Source organism: Dermacentor andersoni, chromosome 6, assembly GCF_023375885.2.
Source record: "Dermacentor andersoni chromosome 6, qqDerAnde1_hic_scaffold, whole genome shotgun sequence".
Classification (NCBI taxonomy): Eukaryota; Metazoa; Arthropoda; class Arachnida; order Ixodida; family Ixodidae; genus Dermacentor; species Dermacentor andersoni.
In genome coordinates, this window is record NC_092819.1 from 175369045 (window position 1) to 175388552 (window position 19508).

General features: G+C 43.0%; 1 protein-coding gene and 2 long non-coding RNA genes across 4 annotated transcripts in view; all 3 read right to left on the reverse strand.

Annotated features, from left to right (window-relative positions):
• Positions 1-19508, reverse strand: part of LOC140219035 (uncharacterized) — a 457444-nt gene that overhangs the window by 118987 nt on the left and 318949 nt on the right. The gene's annotated exons all lie outside the window — the stretch shown is intronic.
• The window catches only part of LOC126523950 (uncharacterized), a 283481-nt gene that overhangs the window by 11473 nt on the left and 252500 nt on the right, over positions 1-19508 (reverse strand). The window lies entirely within an intron of this gene.
• LOC126523954 (uncharacterized) lies at positions 10109-19356 on the reverse strand. The gene is made up of 4 exons (XR_007597819.3): positions 19239-19356; positions 15795-16980; positions 14663-14743; positions 10109-12255 (listed from the first exon to the last, which is right to left on the reverse strand). It is a non-coding gene; the product is annotated as an uncharacterized lncRNA (long non-coding RNA).

The following is a 19508-nucleotide window of genomic DNA, read 5'->3' on the forward strand; positions in this document are numbered from 1 at the left end:
TAATTGCGCAATTAATTATAATACATTATATACATTATACATACATATAATACATTATAATACCATTATATTATAATTAATTATAATATAAAACGCAATTAATTATAATATCAGAGAGATTGAGGCAGCAATAAAAAAAGGGAGCCAGCATTATTGTTTAGCTAGGGCGCACGCAGTAAATAAGAAACATTATCAACATAATCATCATCAGCCTGGTTACGCCTACTGCAGGGCAAAGGCCTCTCCCATACTTCTCCAACTACCCCGGTCACGCACTATTTGTTGCCATGTTGTCCCTGCAAACTGCTTAATCTCATCCGCCCACCTAACTTTCTGTCGCTCCCTGCTACGCTTCCCTTCCCTTGGAATCCAGTCCGTAACCCTTAATGACCATCGGTTATCTTCCCACCGCATTACATGTCCTGCCCATGCCCCATTTCTTTTTCTTAATTTCAACTAAGATGTTATTAACTCGCGTTTGTTCCCTCACTCAATCTGCTCTTTTCTTATCCCTTAACGTTACACCTATCATTCTTCTTTCCATAGCTGGTTGCATCGTCCTCAATTTATGTAGAACCCTTTTCGCAAGCCTCCAGGTTTCTGTCCCGTACGTAAGTACTGCTAAGACACGGCAGATAACAAACAAGGCAACCTTATTAGCATTTTCAGTAACATAGTGACTCACCGTGGTTGCTTAGTGGCTATGGTGTTGGGGTACTAAGTACGAGGTAGCGCGATTGAATCCCGGCCACGGCAGCTGTATTACAATGGGGGCGAAATGCGAAAACACCCGTATACTTAGACTTAAGCGCACGTTAACGAACCTAAGGCGGTCGAAATTATTCCGGAGTCACCCAGTACAGTGTGCCTCATAATCAGATCGTCATTGTGGCATGTGAAATCCCATAATTTTTTTTAGTAACATAGGGAAGGTGGCAGAAGACTTCTATTACGAACGGTACAATTCGCAGATAAGCCATCCAATTATGTAGCCGAGAAAGACGGTATAACAGTCGACTTGGCAAGATGAGGACATTTCAAAGCGAAACTTTCCCTGCCTTTTCCTTCACCACTGCTGACTGGCGCACCGCGTCGCGGGGTGATTCAGAGCGTGCTTCGAAAGAGCGTCGTAGAGAAGAGAAGCGAGGACATTGATTGGACTGCACCGCGTCGAATGTGCACAATGCCCTGTGTAGCTCCCGCGTCGTCGCCACATTAGCCTCGTGACAGCTGTAATTATCCGTGACCCCCGCAAGCGCTTACCTTTCTACCGACGTGCTAGTCCAGAGGGAAGCTAGATAGAATGGAAGACAGGAGACGGAACAGGAGGCAGAGAATGGGCAGAACTTGCGCTGTCGCGAAACGAGTGAAGAAACGAGCCTTGCCACTCTTTGTTCGCAGTTACCATACAACTACAAGGCAGGGTGGATAGGAAGAAGCTGACGTGAAAATGCAAGGAAACGCAGGATAAACTTAAGTTCGAGGTACTGCGCGGTTCACTTCTGCTACTTCTGAAAAATAAAAACATGCAAATATGTGCAGCGGACAACTTACGCAGGGCGTGCAGAAGCAGAGCCGCAATAATTAAAGCACGCCGCAGTGTCTAGGCGATACAACGGAAGCAGTCGCACGTCAAGCAAACACTTCTGTGCCCTCCGCGGCAGCTTTGCGGCTATGGAATTGCTCGAGGTCGCGGATAAAAAATGCTCGCGCACTTTGATTTGGGGACACGTTAAAGAACACAACGTTGACAAAATTAATGAGGAGTGCGCCCCTACGACCTGCCTGGTATTCCGATTGTGGTTCTCGCATGTTTTCGAGTTTCCCTGCTGGTTGAAGTACATTGGCTTCGTTAAAAAAAAATTAAATTATGGGGTTTTACGTGCCGAAACCACTTTCTGATTATCAGGCACGCCGTAGTGGTGGACTCTGGAAATTTCGACCACCTGGGGTTCTTTAACGTGCACCTAAATCTAAGTACACGGGTGTTTTCGCATTTCGCCCCCATCTAAATGCGGCCGCCGTGGCCGGGATTCGATCCCGCGACCTCGTGCTCAGCAGCCCAACACCATAGCCACTGAGCAACCACGGCGGGACTTTTTTTGGCTTCGTTGCCTGTATTATTATGTATGAATGTACTACTGCTATTCTTGTATAGTCTCCAATCATTATGTGCTCTTTTTCTATTTAATGTTTTAGTACCGTTCATTGATGAGTTGTGACATGTTGTTCACCCTTATAATAATCCCCATCGGGGATTGACAGTATTCTATAAATAAATAAATAAATAAATAAATAAATAAATAAATAAAACATTTCAATTCAAATTTAATGCTTCTGCCACAAGGCAATGTGCCATGTGAGGCAGTGACAATTCTCAAACCTCTCAGAGGTTATGAAGCATAGCGCACAACTAGGCCTGAAGGAAATACCTCTCTCTTTGTGTTTTGTGTACAACGCAAACAAACAGCAGTGGTGCACGCAAGGTAACGTTTAACGTCAACTCACCACGCTCGTGTTGGACAAAACGTTGAAGAAATTAAACATTCGCCGTCAACATGACCACTAATTATCGTCAATCAAAGCAAACAGCACAGAAAATTTCGCTTACATCGATTCCCACAGTGCGGGGGGTCTGCACAATTTTCATATTGAAGCTTGCAGCGCTACACACAATGTCTTAAGACCTCAACTGTACCAGAGAGTTGGAAGAACGCCATTATTATTTTGCACCAGAAGAAGGGCGACGTTAAGAAATTTGAAGAATTTAGACAAATCAGCTTACTTTCAGCATAACACAAAACATTCACGAAGGTAATTTCTGATAGGCTGAGAGAAGCACTTGACTGTAATCAACACCAAGAGCAAGCCGGCTTCAGGAAGGGGTACTTTATGATGAATCATAGCCATGTGATCAATCAGGTAATTGGGAAATGTGCTGAGTACAACAAAACTCTTCAGACGGTTTTCATAGACTGTGAAAACGCATTACATTTTGTAGAGATACCAGCAGTCTTGGAGGCATTGCATCGTCAATGTGTACTTGAAACATATGTGAATACCGTCAGCAACATATGCAAATACTCCACAGCTGCCTTGCTGCTACACGAGAAAAGCAAAGATTGCGATAAAGAAAGGGGTCAAGCAAGGAGATACCATCTCTCAATGTTCTTCACTGCCTGCTTAGAGGTATTCAAACGACTAGGTTGGGAAGAAATGGGAATTGAGTTGAATTGAGGATATCTCAAAAACTTAAGGTTTAGAGATGACATTTGCTCTTCAGCAATGATGGCGACATATTGCCACAAATGACAGATCTCAACCAAAAGAGTAATAAAGTGGGGGCTGAAGATAAATAAATATGCGAAAGACGAAGATGATGCTAGGTGGCCCCGCGAAATACCGGAGATTCATGATTGACAACCGGACCCTAGAATATGTACAAAAGTATGCACATCTAGGTCAAATACTAACAGGGGAGCCAACTCATGTGAAGGAAATTCACCGTAGAATAAGGGTGGGCTGGTGCGCATATGGAAGGCATTCCCGACTCATGACTGGCAACTTGCCCGCTGTACAACCATTGCATTTTGCTTGTACTAACATATGGGGCAGAAACAAGGGGGATAACAAGGAAACTCGATAGGAAACCGAGAGCCATGGAGCGTGCGATGGAACGAAAAATTATAGGCGTAACATTAATAGCAAGACAGCAGAGCTGATCAGAGGACAAACAAATAAAACAGACATTCCAGCCTACATTAGGAGACAGAAATGAACTTGGGCAGATCATGTAATGCGAAGGACGGATAACCCGTGGTCAGTTAGAGCGACAGAGTGGATACCAAGGTAAGGGAAATGCATGAAAGTATGGAAATGTCATCTGTGTACTCGGAAAAATATAATAAAACGTGGTGCATGCATACTAACAAACAAACGTCGAGGGTGTTAAGTAATAATTAGGGAATCTGTTTAAATAATTCAATATGATATTGGAAGAAATGAAAGCGGTGGGAGACCGCTCCCTATACTTTGTGGCATTAGCTGTTACGGTGACTGAGCCGCTGTAGCAGTCTACAACTGAGCTCCAGGCAACGGCTTAATTTGTAACAGTAGTGACAGCATAAGAATTCTTGAGGCTGGAATGCGAGAACTTCCAATTTGAGCGCACAAATAAATAGCCCTGCCTATAAAACATGAACAGTTTTTATTAAAAATGACAATATGAGAACTTTGAATTCATAACTCAGTGTTTATTTCTGCAAAACGCTGGCTGTGAATTTTTGGACCTCCCAGCAATGATGAACACAGGCCTGAAACATACACGTAGAAGGTGTTCCATCATTATATAATACAAGGTCTAATGTTTTATTGAATGACGCATAATTTCGCTGCTGTTTTTCCATTAAAATAATGAAGGACATAAAGCAAGACCTGCATAGCCTCAGCTGCGAGATCAGTAATCTGTCAATTTAAAAATATTTACATTGCTCATGCCAAGCTACTGATTTGCAACAAGATCAGTTTCAGTTGCAGCATGTGTATAGCCTTCGAGTATTTCTTGCCCAGTCTGCACATGCGTGAATCAGCCCTTCATTTGCATATGTGTTTGTTCCATCTACAGTAGTGCATGAGTTCCGGTTTCATATGCACATCCAGTAGTAGTGGAATTCCTGTTTATTTGAGCCTAATTTGGTACCAAGCAATATTAGGTATCAAATTGACATGTAATATAAATCTGAATAAGAATGAGTTGTAAGTTTTCGTTCAGGGTTGGAGCTCCGTCTCCTCACAGTATTTGGCGAGGGATCAAATACGTGAATAATAACTGCATTGCCATTGCCAAAGATGCTGCAAACGAGTTCTTGGACGCTACGCACTGTAAAGACTAGGAAAATATGTATATGTTTATAAAAGAATATATTCTTGTGTCCCAAAGGTTGTGCCAGAAATAACTGATATCAATGCTTCCATGCTTTTTGTCTATTTAATAATAAAGAAAATATCACACGAACTTTAGAACTATATCTGTACGAAACCAGCAAATCAGTTCATGCCGCTGACATGATAAATGTAAAGGTCGTTAAATGAACAAGTTGGGGACAAATGTTTTAATGAAAATTTGTCATTCAAGAACCTTGTTTACATTTTTGTACATGTGCAACTGCCACGGAAAATTCTCTGTGACGCTGTCCTTCGTTCCAATGCTCTGCGCAAGAGCAGTTGTCAGCGGTCGTGTATTGTAATTGCACCAAAATCGTAGTCGCAACACAGATCACATATAAAAAGCAGTAGTTCTGCAAACTATACGTTGGCAATTCTAAGTACAATGACATGCACAAATGCGAAGATAAAGCTTGATAAGAACCAAAACGTGCTCTCTGCAAGCAAAGTTCGCTGTATATATCCACAAAACCTCGCAACAAGATATTTAAATATACGTATAAGTATCCAATAAATCTACCTATCTAAGCAATAGTAACTGTATACAAGGTGCTTCAGCTAACTTTAGCCAGAGTTTAAAATATGCCGATGCAATCTAAGACGACACGACCAAGTGCATGTTGCTCACTTTTGTACGTAGTGTGTCACGCTATTTTTTTGTATTTTTGCTTAACTAGGTTTTTAATCAAAATTATTAAGCCAACTTCTGAAGAAACGAAGCTAGAAAAAAAATTCCATTAAGAAAATGGCAGGATGGTTCGCAAAACGTACGAATAAACAGTTTCTTTCTTTGTAGACATAAAAATAAGTATGAGTGTATTTCAGCTTACTGATGATGCCCGCGGAAATAGAAAACACCAAGTGGCATGCCCGTTGCGCGTCGTGGTTGCACTGCTCCCCTACGTTCCGCGCACAAACCGCCATAGGCGCGCTGCCGCTTGAAAGACGACAGGGCAACCACGTAGGCGTTGGCAGTGCCATTTACACCGGTGATGTGCTCCCCTCACGAAAGTTCGTTATAGCGGTAAGCAGACGCAGCGGTTATCGCTTGTGCTGCTAGAAGCAATAGGTCCGCCATTTCGCGATAGCTGTAAGCAAATTGAACATACCCAAATAAATAAAACTGTTTTCAGATGGCTAAGAATGGTAAAATAAGAGTAGCCTAAATGACCAGATGCAGTCTTTCACGAAATTTACGTTTATTTTTCATGCACTTTCACAGAAAGCGCTCGAAGAGGTCACCTTCTGCAGCGCTACAAGACTGGGATCTTCTGACAACGCTTGCTCTCGCTGCCTTGACCACCGTCGGTGAAATGCTGTGGCAGACTTCAGTTATATTCTCCTGTAACGTTTCTGGAGTCGTTGTTTTCTTCTTGTATACGTGATCCTCAATATAACCCCACAAGAAAAAGTCAAGAGGGTTGAGGTCGGGTGACCTTGCCGGCCACAGGACACGCCCATTCCTCCCTATCCGTTGCCCTGAGAAGGTAACATCAAGCCATGCTCGTGCTTGACTGCAGCTGTGGGCTGGCGGCCCGTCGCGCTGATACCACATTGCGTCAAGCCGGGCTAGTTGTACGTTGCAGCAGAAGTCTTCAACTGGCCCTTTGAAGAACACACATACCTCTTGCCAGTCAGAGTGTTGTTAAAAAACGCTGGGCCAATCACTGTACTGTCATATATTCCGCACCAAACGTTAAAAGACCACTGATATTGGTGGTGGGATCTTCCCAGCCAGTGGGGATTTTGCTCACTCCAATAGTATGCGTTGTGGATGTTTAATTGGCGATTTCGGGAAAAGTTCTCGTCAGTCCGGATACTCTACACTCTAAAAACTAAGGGAGTGCCGGGCACTCTCTTTGAGGGAGTAGCTGCTTGTCCCATATTTCACTCTCTTTTCGAGAGTAGATCGACCCTCTTTGAGAGAGAGTAGGTCAACTCCTCCTGACAGAGTTTTGTTACTCCACCGCAAGGGATTGCTAGTACTCTTCCGCAGAGTGATAATGCTCTTCCCACAGGAAGTGCTAGTACTCTTCCGCAGAGTGCTAATACTCTCCCCGCAGGGTTAATAGTACACCGCCAGACCGAGTACTTCTACTCCCCCAAACAGAGTGCTTGTACTCCTTCAGAACAGAGTGCTAGTACTCTTCCCAATACCCTCTTAGCCAAGTCCTGAACACGCATGCAGGCAGGAAATCAGATCAAATTAGGGCCGCTGATATACTGTTCCCTAGGCGGCTCCTCAGAGACACTGGCCCGATTCCAAGCGGCCTTCAGAATAGGCGTGAGCAAAGTTATGCAGGATTTTAAAGTCATTTTTTCCTGGCTATTTGCTGCCTACCGTGAGGCGTGACTGCTCTGAAGCGGCCGATGCGTATGCGTCACGAACGCCACTAAGGAAAAAAAAAAGCGATTTAACACTTAATCTGCAAATTTCACAATCAGGAGTCACACAATCTAATTAGAATACAATTGTCAAGGGAATCACATACTTATCAAGAATCACAATGCTCTATACACATGTGAATTCGAACCCGCGTACACTCGCATTTGTACAATTCAAAACACACATCATAACCATTCCACCACAGCGCCGCCACGCCCAGTCGTGTTCTTTTAGAGCTTATATATATACCAAACGTATTTGATGAATCGGCTGTGGTGGGTGGGGTTTCTCTGCAGTGCGCTGTGCTGTTGTGTACTGGAATACGTGTGCGTTTGCATCATTTCCATTCCTTGCTACGACTAACGAAGGAAGACAACGTAGACGACAACGTGAGAACTATTCACGGCTTGTCGTCACCGCAGGAAAATAACAAATGTGCCGTTCAGCTCATGATCGAGTGCTTCTCCAGTCCATGTTCTCCAAAATACGCGGATACAAAGTATTGCGCCAACCATCCACGTATGTGAATTTAATTCGCGCGTATACTGGTGAGCAACTGCGACGCCAGTACCAGGCATTTCGACGTGCCTCACGCTGCCGTGTAGACGTTCTTTTCAAGTGCATTAGTTTAGAGTTTGGTTCAGTCCGCTGTGAGCTGTTGTCCTGCATTAGCAGCGGATCGTTAGCGTTTTGAAGCGCATGCATTCCAGCATTTGGAGACTGCTTATGCCGATAGCCGCGTCAAATGCATTGGCACGCATGTTTAAATGACTAATGTGTCCACTTGTTAAGCGTGCACTGCTCGTATCCTGTGGCAGTGCTCGTTCTAAAAGCTTCGAAGACCATCTACACTCATGCGTGTGTTCAATTTATATATGCACAGGATGGACTTGCCGGCTAATTGGTTGAGCATTTTAGAAGAAACAGCGCAACACAAGGACGACGCAAAAACATGCCACACCACGAAGCGCTGGTGTGGTTGATGCTTTTTTTCGTCCTTGTGTTTGCGCTGTTTCTTCTTCCACGATACACGCACACCACAGGTACGCGAAAGTTTAGGAGCATAAGTAGTTAACTCTGTTTTCCCCGTTTTCTCTCAGTGTCAATGGCACAGTGCGTTGCCCGGAATTGTGCACGCTTACCCCCATATGCAGAAATGCATCATAACTTGAAGCCCATGCTTGACTTGATCTAAACGACGCAAGTCGTGAACGCACCAAAAGAAAGGCAGTGAGCGTCTTGGGGGACGTTCGCACCAGGCGTCGTTTATATCAAGTCAAGCATGAGCTTTGTATTAAGATACATTTCTGAATACGGGGGCTAGACATCTGCTTCTTCCAGAAAATGTCGAAAAAACGCCCGCCAAAACCAGGCACATTCGTAAACTTAACTAGGCAATACGAAGCTCCATAGAAAAAAAGAAGAGTGGTATTAAAAGCTTTCAGTATTTTTCTTTACTCCAAAATAGTTGCGCTCTCGTGGCTTCACTGTACAGAGATAGTGCAGCGTTAGCTAGAAAGCATGAATTTCCTAACTCCATGCCAAAATAAGCTTGTAAAATTATTTAGGTGCTGGAATCCAGGGTTTGTAGCGATCCTTGAAAATCTTTTATTTCTAAAATGCCATTTTCAAGGCATTGAAAACCCTTGAATTTTTAGAAGTACTGGAAAGTCCTTAACTTGTACACTTGGCTAGACTTAGCAGACATTGCCAAGCGCTTTTTTTCCCTTCTGTGACACTCTTTCGCATGTCACAGAAAATTGTCTCTGGAGGTAATAGAAGGAAAGCGACATCCTTAAAGTTGAAATTACAAAGGAGCTGCAGATACCAGTTTTATGCACATGGAACCGGCGACAAATGTGCTTGGAGGAGCAGAAGCAGGAAGCTCAACAGTTGAGGCATTCGAAGAGAAGCCGTGAAGAGTAAATTGAGAGCGACAGACACAATAAAAAGAAATTAGAAATGACTATTGCTTATTTGATGGTGAAAAAAGCTGAGGCAACAGATGACATCACATACACTGTCAAACCAAACAGTATTCAAAAACTGCAAATGTTGCAGGTCCAAGTAGTTAATTGTGCTATTGCAGAAAAACTTTGAGCGCTTTCCTGAAATGCTTCCTTGTGTGCGTTTAGTGGTGGGCGGTGAAAGGCAAATTAGCAGTCTTTCAAATGCTTGAAATCACTGAAATGCGATTTGTTTTGTTTTCTTTTGTTTGCATTAAAGTTAACGGTGTTCTTGAACAAGTTATTGCCTGTCCAAACTACTACACACATTGCACGAGGTCCTTGAAGTTACTGTGTCGGGGCCTCGAAAGTCCTTGAAAACCACTGAATTTTTTTCTTCAATATTGCTACGAACCCAGTAGAACAACTGTCATGGAGTAAAAACTTTGGCTGAACAGGGGCTTATACGCAGCGCACAGGAAGACTAGAAATGCAGTAGTAGGCATGGAGGGCCCTGAAAAAAATGTGCCACATCCGCTCGGCTGCCTTATGTTTCTGCACTGACTGTCGCATTTTTAATAGAAGTGCACTTTCTGTTCTACTCCAATAAACGCAACATTACGAACTCCAGTGTGGGGCAGTCCTTCAGCCAGTGCAGAACTTTTTCTGTGCATCCGAGTCAGCTCTGTCATTTTTCCAGCATTGTAGTAGAAGATTTGTTAAACTGGTTTAGCAGAATATGAGCAGTATACTCTTAAATTAGCTGTTTATTTGTATGCACAAGTGCAGGTCCTCAGTTAGTTTGGTTGCATGACAAATTGCCATAGCTCAATAGATACAAGAAACAATTTTATTACAGTTTAATAAAATCCAAACAGTAATAATCACAACAATATAATGACATACATTTCTTTTGGTACGTATACAGCCCATGTCTTGGCAGTGTATAAATTCAACTATACACCGCAAGTACTGTGTCCTGACCACTATTATTCACATGTGTAAAACCATCACAGCAATTCAACAAATATCACAGTAATTAGTGACATACACTTTGTAACTGCTTTACATGAGCATAATGTATACAAATGGTCCCTGTGTACCTACACATGACTAGTGCCACACGAGTACTATTACTCACAGGTGTAAAACCAACAAAGCAGTTCTTTAAAAAATATCACAGCGCTTAGTGACGTACATGCTGTAACTCCCTTGTAGAAACTTAATACAAACACGTGAGGACACAGAAAGCTAGCAGTGGGCATACATGGGAATACCACCGCCTCAATACTAATTCACAAGTGTAAAACCAACCAAGCAGTTCTTTAAAGAATATCACAATGCTTAGTGACATACATTTTCTAACTAGCTTATATAAGCTTTATACAAACATGAGAACATACACAAAGCTAGCGGTGCACCCGCATAGAAGTGCGGCCATCTGAACACGATTATTTGCAAGTGTAAGCTCAACAGAACAGTTCGTTATAGTGCCGCACATTTTGTAACTGCCTTATACAAACTTAGTGCAAGCACAAGAATGCAGAAAAATATAAATTAAAAACTTGCTCTATGCATACACAAACAGATCAACACAAATGGTAAACACCGCTTTGAAGACAAATGTGACTGTGGCAAAGCGCAGTGCTGTGCCGGTTGAAATTGTCACCCACAAAAGTATTGAGCAATGCTTAAACCACAGGCAATAAAGTGCTGAAAGACTGCGTCTCTAACGTAACTATTTTATTTCAAATTTCTTGAATATAGGGCTCGCTTGCAGATAAGGCATCTGATCCAACTGACCTGATTTTACACCTTCTACATGCATACAATGCACTCAGATATAACTGGTAATAATAATTATAAAAGGCATTTAAAAACTTGATAGTATGATGAAGATGCATGACTAGAAAAGTTCTGTCCCCCTCGTACTTGTTAAAAAGGTGTAAGTACGACACATGTTCTTTTTGTCCTCAATTTTTGCATTAATGGACAGCCGGGAACCTCGAACCGACACAAAAAAAAAAGATACTGCTATGTTAATAGTGTTATGAATAATTTTTTGTGAAAGCTTTTTTAAAGACAACTTGCAGTCTCGTTTCTGGAGGTTGAGCTGTATCTTGCAAAATAACTTGAAAAGTGGTCACATGGGAGCATGACACTATATCATAATGTTAGTTTCAGTTGACTCTCGTGCCCTACAAGTCGCTGCTCACTGTGGCCAGTGATGCAACAGCAGTGTCTGTGTGATTTTCATCACACTTCTGTCCTATGCCATTCTTACCAGAGTTGGCGGCACATAGATACCCAAATTTCGATAGTGTTGCTTTCTCAGGTGGTTGCTTTTGATTTGCTCAATATCGGTTGGCACTTCAGCTGCATCAAACTTCTTTTTTACCTCTTCAACAACAACATCAACAACAATCTTATGACACCTGTGTTGTCCTAGTTGCCTACAAAGACCAGTTAATCTAACAACAACACTGACAGTCTCTACTATCTTCTAATGGAGAAGATGTGTGTCCCACCATGTGTTCAACATTGTTGTGGCTATGTGGGCTGGCTGGGGAGGCAACAACTGTAATATGTTTTCATATGTTAAAGTGATGCTTGTACTGTGTTATAACACTTAACTTAGTCTTGCACTTGCTGCACAATAACACTGGCTCACAGTCGTGGTGAAAAGCTTTTGTATGTTGAGCAAATGAGTTGTATCCACTACAAAAAAAGTCAGTGATACCACACATGTTGCTCTACCAGGCCTGGTGTGGTTCCTTCTGACACTGCTGCTGACGCGCTGCTGCTTGCCTCGTACACTGTTGCAGCTGCAGTAGACGTGGCAGTCTCTGTATCTATTGCTGCCGTGTCATCTGTCATGGTAACTTCCAAGTGGTACCGGGCTCACTTCTGCAACAGAGATGTTGTTTGCCCCTTGAGGGCTCTCATGATCAGGGCCAATAATTTCGTAGGCATTGTCTCCTGCATCGAAGAACCAATAAGAACAGCATGAATTAATAAACATAGCTCTAAAAAGTACGGACATCAAGACTTAACCACAAGCTTTGCACATAAGTGACCGGGCTTAATGAATAATACTTGCAGGTAGAGTTACACAATTGTTTGTGTATATTACAGTAAAGCCTCATCAGAAGATATTCAAGAGGCACGGGAAACATGTCTCTCGAAACCAAAAATTTTGAGACACTGAGGAGCCAGACTAGATCACTTTATTATGCATCATCACTAAAGTATGTTTTGATATATCTCAAGGAATAAATGCTCAGGGTGGCTTAAAGGGCTCCTAAACCACTTCTCGACATTTTTTGAACATTTCAAGTAAACACGCGTATCGAAATCAGAATGCCGTCACGATCGACGAAGCCAAATGCCAGAGTGCGTAGCACTGCCGGAGCACCACAATATGAAGAAAATGACCCCGTGCGCCTCTCTGGACCTATCCCGCACCCCCCAGTTTGTCCTGACGTCACCAGGCTGTCTCTGATGATGTCACCAGTTTCCGGTGCTGTCGATTGGTCGAACGAAAGTGTACGACTGCCGGCAAGGCCTGCAAGCAAATACACACACTCCTTCTTCCTCGTCGCGTTGCGCGCGATGCCATTGTGGGCAGCCAATGGGGGCAAAGAAGAGAAACGCCAACAGAAGGGTCTCCCTATGAGGCTCTTCAACGCGAGTCACCATACAGTTCCGTTGTATTAGCGCCACCCTTCGCAGGACGACGGGCCAGCGCGGCAGCAACAGAGCTCGTTGGTGTTGGCCTGTCCCGTAACATTTGGAGGTGTACTAGGCAAGGAAAAGACGATACTGTCCATATGGCGTGTACCAGATGAAAGAGTAAAATGAGTGGGGACTAGTTTTCGATAATCAAACACACGTAGCTCCACTATTACTGCACCGTTTCGAAAAATTCTTGTGGCTACCTGTTCATTGCCTTATTGTGTAGAACTGCAACACCGCAACTAAATTTCAACCTCGGTGGTTTAGGGGCCCTTTAAAAGAAGACATTCACAGCTTTTTAGTGACTGTAGATTGTGTTAGCTTCCTTCCCAACTTCTGGAATTTAAACACTTCACTTTGCAAGCCTTGTTGCTCGCAGTACCTTTGAGGTGCTCTTAGACGCTCGTCAGCTTCAACTGCCGACACTTTCTGCCCTGCACTGTCCTCGTTGCCCTCCTTTTCTGGTTCATGCTAAAAGAGACATGCGCGATTGACTTGTGTAAGGATTGCGTGATCTTTACGCCCTTCGGAGCACACAAGGTGCACAAAGTGTATGTGTGTGGGTTGTGTCCCTTCGAAGTAGTGAATACTTAAAAAGTCATCCTTAGTAACAAATGTGTCTCTTGTATACAGTATTGTTAACGTGGCAAACATCGGAAAACCAACCAAACCATTTTCAGATGTCTCTTACAACCAAGTGCATCTTGTAATGAGATTCTACTGTACTGAATATTTTTCAGCTATGGATCATCTGCATGTACATATAGTCACAAAGACATGTTGTGTGGAATGGCGAATCGGGAAACAGTTCGTACTCTTACTTTTTGTCCCTAACATAAGCAGCTGATAACAATATGATAAAAAAGCAGGCAATGAGGCTAGAATGGAACATAATCCTTCAGCTCTAAACAGTTTTTTGGACCCACATCATTTCCTCATATGACATAAGGAAACAACTTGATTGCAGTAATGGCTGCATGTGATCTGAGTTGATTGAAACAAACTATACATAAGGTTGTCCTGTATGTAATTTTATCAGAGTGCTTTTTAGATGTCCTGCTGGTGATCCTGGTTGCGCGATGCTTCTCATGCTTTTTGGCACGATTCCTTTTTTTCCACTCCACTTTTTTTTTAGATTTTCTCCCCTTTCCCTTCCCCCATGTGTAAAATAGCACACTGGAAGTATCAAATCTGTTGAACTAACGTGTGTATCAAACCTGTTAACATGTGTGCTTCTCTGTGGTCTGTGTTGTATTTTTGCGCTGCACAATTCAATTCAAGATGAAAGATGGAACGTCCCTGCCTTTAGTTTAATTGTGTGCGTGTGTGTGTGTGTGTGTGTGTGTGTGTGTGTGTGTGTGTGTGTGTGTGTGTGTGTGTGTGTGTGTGTGTGTGTGTGTGTGTGTGTGTGTGTGTGTGTGTGTGTGTGTGTGTCTCATGTTTTGAAATATATGTACATTCAGGAGTGCCTGCATGCCCTTCTCTCCTGCTCCTGTGACGAAAAGGAGAGCCTGTTTATGTACCATAGTAAAAAATTCAAAGGTTTTCGCTGTGCCCATTACATCCCTTATCATATGGATCTGTCACAATACAGAGTAGCAGTGGTCCATAATACTAGCCCATCCCAACATAATTATAAGTTAACACATACCGACATGCTGCGAAACAGCTGTTGCAAAGCCGCTGGTGAAGGCAATTTCCGCAGCACTGCAGTGGTACAGCCGAGTTCCACCTGTATAGTGACAAATCCATATGCGTGTTAGCAACTCAGTAGTTGCTGATGGTTTCATAAGCTTTACACTACACAATAAAGTAATCTAGACAACTTTGTTGGAACAAATGCACATAATTAGGACACCACTTAAACACTAACACGATTAATTGCCCCCAATCTCTCAATCACTAAGGGATAATATCACTGAAACATCGGTGGAGAGCTCAGATTAACACAGCCCATAAAGGACAAGCGTTCTTTGAGGAAAACAGCTATAACAGCGGTTAGTTTTCTTGATCATTTTATGTGGTAGCTTTGATTTAAATGTCATGCAGTACTATAAAATACGAAGTGCCGCATTTCTAGCAGCAGAAGGCGTCGTCAGGCTCATGGTACAACAGATTTTTGCACTGTTTGTCAGTGAGCTGACACATACAAAGAAAACCGAATTCACACATACATATACAGTGTCAAGTGCACTTCTTCTGAAAACGCAGCCACCAGTTCCAATGGTGCTGAAAGGAAAGGTTATATAAAGTGCGAGACTGCATGGAACTGCCACAAATGACTGTAAATGTATGGTCTGCTGATTGCAGAGGTAGTCACATGCTATTTCTAGTCTCTTTTAGAAGCATTACTAAAGAACAAATTAAAATCTATTCATAAGTCACGAATTTCATGCATCCACAGTTTGGCTAAATAACCTGTGAGAAAAAGACATGTTTACCTGGAATAGCAACCTTTTTTCCTGCTGCAAAACTTTCCTTCGAATTAATGAAATAACTTTACAGCGTCATAATGCGTTTCTCGCAACTACTTGCCGGCAGTGGCGAGTTAGTGTTTATATCCGACTCATTGGGCGACAATACTGCCAAACACAAATGCTTCACGAACACGAGAACACGTTCCTCGCAGAGAATAGCAACCATATATGCCTCTGTGAGACATGATCGCACCTTTGTGGTCAAAATGTACATTAGAACGACATCAACATCTCATTAAAAAAAAAGCCTCCGTACAAGGCAGCTGCCAACTGCATAATGTGAAATTGCAACTGATGTCCACTTACTGGTGGCCTGTGTTTGAGTCACTTTTGGCAGTTGACTGGGTGCTGAGAAATGCACGTCCTGGGTTGTCCCTGCAAAACATACAGGGTTATGTCAGATGTTGAAAATATATATATGCCGGCATTTCATCAGTCGCAAAACAAACGAGTAAACTAATAAACAACTGTAATGTAAACAGAGTACACATCATAAGATAGGCTGTCAACTGTTAATGCATTACGCAAAAAACCTAATGCATAGGGAAGACTATATGTATACACACGAAGCTGACACACAATTTAATTCGCTCTAGGTTTTTCCGTGCAGTATATTCAAATTATTATGTCTCGTGGTTAGAGCAAAATTAGTGTAAATTACGAACTAAATTATCTACCCTGGAAACTTTTCTTCAATATGCACCTGTGCGCGCTTCGAACGGGTAGCGTAGTAAAATTTACGTACATGGCATTTAACATAGTTGCTGAACACGGATTTCCTTTGCCCTGTATCGTGTACAGTGAGCTACATATATCACATATATCTGCCCCCCCCCCTTTTTTTGTACTAGCCATACTGCGTGCCACTGCACCTATACGCACGTCAATAAACCTCACGATACAGAAATAAAAAAAGCGCCAATCACCCATGCCTGCATGTTGTAGTGGGCCTAACCTAACCAAGCATGGGCTGTTGCTTTCTATAGTAAACACAGGCACCGTGCTCATTGCAAGTATGTATCATGTCGCTTAGCAAATATGCAATTTCATCGTACCACTATTTTTTTATCGCATGGATATATGTGTTGAGAAGCAAGACAAAAAGCAGTCACTTCTCAGAACTAATCAGCTTTCTTAAAACACATTTTTAACTTTTCAATGACACTTGCTGCTATGTGTTTGTCTCCAGTGAGCATACTTGATTTGACTTTCCAATCAGAGACATTACATAAATATACCATGTTAAGATGACTGCCTGGAGCACGTGAGAATTTTCATCTTCGTGTAACATACTGTATCTTGATTTTGTTGACATTTGGTCAAATGGTACACCCAATATACCCACATACTAGTTTTCTTGTCCAAATGACATGCCAATGTATTTTGATTTTTTGGCATTGGCTCCTCTACACTACGTGAAGTCGCGCTGCACTGGCTCTTTCACATCCTCGTGTCCTTGCAGCTGCCTTCTTGCGTTATATAAAGCGGGTGCCTGAAAAATATCGTATGCAAAAGTCAACACAAGGACATGGTGCAAAACAACATCAAGACAGTCAAGGCAATGGCAATAAAAAAGTCTTAGCTCTTAGTCTTCCTAGTGAAATGCATGCAAAACATCCAAATGACTGCAACAGTCAACTGCTAACCTAACTTCAATTTTTAGATTTAAGCAAAAAAACAAACCACAGTTCATCCTTGTTTTTCATGAATGTTAGAATACTCCTGCTAATGAATAGAATATTGGTCATTTTCAGACGTCATAGGTCTGTCATGAGTCTGGTGTATCGCAAACACCACTTGTGACACATCCTAAGCACGTGCCCAGTGTGCCCCCCCACCCCCCCGCACCATGCCTGGTTGTGCCACTGCTGAAGCCATAATTTGAGGATTATAGCTGCAAACATGATGCTCAGTAGGGATGAAAAATATTGTCCTTCAGCTCAATGGATATATGGATGTGCCTATAAAAAAGGGCAACAAGGCTTGGTATGGCAAGCTTACCCACATTTCAATACTAACAAGTTCACTGCGGCCTGCATCTAAGCTTACTAAAAGGCATGAACTTATTTTCATGCATGAGGTGCGCAGTGGAGTTCATTTTTGACAGACCCGACTACTGCTGCAGTTTGAAATCTAGCATTTTAGATTCTTGTAGGCATGTAAAAGTTGCAGTTAAACCGCAGTTATTAGTTTATTACACCAACCTATTGTTCTGTGTACGACAGAATGGTAACACGGAATTAAAGCAACATTTTATTTTGATATTTTATTTCTCTACTAAAAATATTCAAGCGATAAACACATCATAATCTGCCATGCTATAGCAAAATGCACACATTACGCTTGTAACACCCAGAGGAAGGCTGATTTAGCTGTTCATATGACATAACTCTGACACGCCAACTCATATTAGCAAATGCACAGGCATGTCCAAAACAATAAGCGTATGCAAAGCGCCCCTGCAATTGTAATTCCACACAGCAGCCGTTATATTCGATGCCGATGCGTAACTAGCTGCTCGACAATTCACCGAGTTCGTAGACATAAGCATCCTTTCAGTTTCGCACCGTGCACGAAAACCGCAACAGGAGACAAAACCAGACCTATAATCACACCATTTCAACATGAGCAAAAACAGTTCAGTCTTAGGGATAAACACTGTGAGAGCGATTTAGTGCGCGACGGCGACGAGCGACAAAACGGGCCGTCGCTTGAACAGATGGCTCGGTTCTGGAATTCTAGAAATCGTCGCTCGTCGCCCAGAAGTGCTATGAGCGACTAGCCAATAGCGCGAAGCCGGAACTAGATGTACATACATCGCTCAAATACTACCGATTGTCGCGCGGAACGAGCAAATGATTCAATTTTTATACGTGCAAGGATAAGTACGTACTGCAAGACGTCCGGAAATATTTTATGCTACTTTTTATAGTAAAATACATCAACGTAAATTACTAAAGCACGCGTCACGCGTGACTGCAGCCCTCATGCCGGCAACACCGGGGAGGCGTCGCTCAAAATCGTCGCTAGCACGGAGTACGACTTGTAGGCGACGAGCGAACGCGACAGCCATCTCCGTCGCGTCGCTTGTAGCTGCCGCGCGCAAGATCGCTTATATGGGGTTTATACTTTTTTCAGCATAAAACATGGATTCCTCATGCGTTTTCAGTAAGTTCAAGATAACGCGCCCAACTGACCTCTTGCAGCATGCAGCTGAATGCCTGCGGCAAAGTTTCTAACTAGCACTGGTGCTGCACGTAACTTCAGTGGTCGCAGATTCCCCCTGCGCGAGACACCGTCAAGCGCGCGGTTTATTTATAAAAAAAAAAAAAGCATGCTGCCAGCAAAATGACGGCTTCTGTTATGTGATTCCTTAGTTCAACAGCGTTCCGTACATAGTAGACTGCCAAACTGAATAAATTCAAACACACAAAACGCACGCTAATCACGCTCCGCATAGGCTCGGAATCACGGGCTGGTGAACTAACCATTTTAAGCGTCCTCTCGCCTGGCGTCTTATTGAACATACCATAGTTCTGGCAGCGTTTGCGATTTTTAAAGCTCTTACGGACAACGGCAAAGTGATAAAATCACATGCAGTTATCGCGACGACTGGCTTTTTCGATTGGCATCAAGAGACAGCGCGTACGCCTAGTCCTTTGTCAATCGCGTCGGCTAAGCGCAGCGACAACTTCCTGGCGATAGCATGACATATACGGAGAATGTGCACCTAAGTTAGAATTCACTTACCGTGGAGGATTTGTTGTTATATCCAAGGCATGACGAACGACTGTCGTGTTTTCGTGGCGACGCGAGATGGCTGCCACACGATCTCCCTCGGCTGGCCTTTGCTCGCTGGATGGATCTACTTTCTCCGGTGCTGTGTTGTTCCGCGATCTTGAGCGCGCGTGCGCGCGGTGGAGCCACTCCGAGTGAAAAAGTAGAGCGCTCGCTACGCGTTCCTTTGAACTGCGGCGGCCTGTTCTCTTAAAAGCAAAACGATGTGTTCTTTGCTCAGCG